We start from the raw sequence: 2,500 nt of genomic DNA, 5'->3' as shown, positions 1-2,500 counted from the left end.
ACTTAAAGGGAAGGCAATATCCGTTTCTGCCGCTCATACTTGCAGTTGAACTGTCTCTCTACTCTAAAGTCCGGGACACACCAGCTCGCCGCAGACAGTCCCTGCTAACACGAAACGTTGTGGCAACGTTGTGCGTTAGCTGGGGTGCCACACCAGACCGGAACTATATTTTACAAAACGAACACATTGTCTTGATAATACAGCTGTAATTGAGTGCCTGACACGCCAGTCAAGCGCAATCTTGAGAAGGTGTGCATTTCAGTAAGGATTTCAATTGACATGCAGTATGAAACTGAAAGGAGGTTGCATCACTATGATGCATAACATTGCATGTATTGTATTTTCAAGTGTGTGCATTCATCCTGTTGTCATTTTGTTTTGAAAGCAGAAGAATCATTCAACAGGTTGCTGAGACAAATGTAAACCAGTAAAACATATGAAGAGAAACAAACCTTGAATATAAGTTCAGTTGTTTAAACATTTGACAAACTATGGTGAGGGGGTAAGAAAACACACAAATCCAGCAGCTCCTGTATTTCAATACACCAGAACCCAATATTATTGGCGAGTCGGGTAGTCCATCATCACAGTTCGAGGGCAGGCATCATTTCAGTAATTTCATCCCGTTGCATTCACATCCGTGCCTTGAATGAGATTGAATGTGATCTTTGCTCTCAAGTATGTTCCCAAGTTTTACACTTTCGTGCTTTGCATGAATGGGAATGGAACCGTGTGTGTTGAATGAGGCTCCTTGTGAGCACTGAACTTTGTCCGGTGGAGATCCTTTTTGTGTTGCTGTAATTGTGTCATTTCTCGATGAGAAAGATTAGGCAACATTTAGTCACTTCTAGCCATGATGCTCAATTTATTTACGAATGTACCCTAGTTACTAGGGACCGTTTACGTTGGAGAACAAGATCTATTGTATGCCTGTGTATTTGGGGAAGTCAAATCTGAAATAATGATGAAATTGCGTGTATCCAAAGTTAAAACTCGTGATTTGTCGCCCTCTGGTGTGTAAAAGATGCAAAAGCTTACAGCACCTGGTAATCCCAGGCGGTCTCCCATCCAAGTACTGACCAGGCCAGAGCCTGCTTAGCTTCCGAGATCGGGCGTATTCAGGCTAGTATGGCCGTAAGCCAGGGAGGCTGTCCCTGACGCTCTACTTAAAGGGAAGGCAATATCCGTTTCTGCCGCTGATACTTGCAAATGAACTGTCTCTCTACTCTAAAGTCCGGGACACACCAGCGCGCCGCAGACAGTCCCTGCTAACACGAAACGTTGTGGCAACGTTGTGGCAACGTTGTGCGTTAGCTGGGGTGCCACACCATACCGGAACTATATTTTACAAAACGAACACATTGTCTTGATAATACAGCTGTAATTGAGTGCCTGACACGGCAGTCAAGCGCAATCTTGAGAAGGTGTGCATTTCAGTAAGGATTTCAATTGACATGCAGTATGAAACTGAAAGGAGGTTGCATCACTATGATGCATAACATTGCATGTATTGTATTTTCAAGTGTGTGCATTCATCCTGTTGTCATTTTGTTTTGAAAGCAGAAGAATCATTCAACAGGTTGCTGAGACAAATGTAAACCAGTAAAACATATGAAGAGAAACAAACCTTGAATATAAGTTCAGTTGTTTAAACATTTGACAAACTATGGTGAGGGGGTAAGAAAACACACAAATCCAGCAGCTCCTGTATTTCAATACACCAGAACCCAATATTATTGGCGAGTCGGGTAGTCCATCATCACAGTTCGAGGGCAGGCATCATTTCAGTAATTTCATCCCGTTGCATTCACATCCGTGCCTTGAATGAGATTGAATGTGATCTTTGCTCTCAAGTATGTTCCCAAGTTTTACACTTTCGTGCTTTGCATGAATGGGAATGGAACCGTGTGTGTTGAATGAGGCTCCTTGTGAGCACTGAACTTTGTCCGGTGGAGTTCCTTTTTGTGTTGCTGTAATTGTGTCATTTCTCGATGAGAAAGATTAGGCAACATTTAGTCACTTCTAGCCATGATGCTCAATTTATTTACGAATGTACCCTAGTTACTAGGGACCGTTTACGTTGGAGAACAAGATCTATTGTATGCCTGTGTATTTGGGGAAGTCAAATCTGAAATAATGATGAAATTGCGTGTATCCAAAGTTAAAACTCGTGATTTGTCGCCCTCTGGTGTGTAAAAGATGCAAAAGCTTACAGCACCTGGTATTCCCAGGCGGTCTCCCATCCAAGTACTGACCAGGCCCGAGCCTGCTTAGCTTCCGAGATCGGGCGTATTCAGGCTAGTATGGCCGTAAGCCAGGGAGGCTGTCCCTGACGCTCTACTTAAAGGGAAGGCAATATCCGTTTCTGCCGCTCATACTTGCAAATGAACTGTCTCTCTACTCTAAAGTCCGGGACACACCAGCGTGCCGCAGACAGTCCCTGCTAACACGAAACGTTGTGGCAACGTTGTGCGTTAGCTGGGGTGCCACACCAGACCGG

At 44.1% G+C, this 2,500-nt stretch overlaps 2 pseudogenes; both read right to left on the bottom strand.

Annotated features, from left to right (window-relative positions):
• Positions 1-1,031: 1,031 nt before the first annotated feature.
• LOC136740767 (uncharacterized) lies at positions 1,032-1,140 on the bottom strand (annotated as a pseudogene).
• Positions 1,141-2,206: 1,066 nt separating this feature from the next.
• LOC136740730 (uncharacterized) lies at positions 2,207-2,315 on the bottom strand (annotated as a pseudogene).
• Positions 2,316-2,500: the final 185 nt, after the last annotated feature.

Source organism: Amia ocellicauda, unplaced genomic scaffold (genome assembly GCF_036373705.1).
Source record: "Amia ocellicauda isolate fAmiCal2 unplaced genomic scaffold, fAmiCal2.hap1 HAP1_SCAFFOLD_64, whole genome shotgun sequence".
Lineage (NCBI taxonomy): Eukaryota > Metazoa > Chordata > Actinopteri > Amiiformes > Amiidae > Amia > Amia ocellicauda.
The sequence above is the reverse complement of the archived record's forward strand: the minus strand, read 5'-3'. Positions and strand labels throughout refer to the sequence as shown.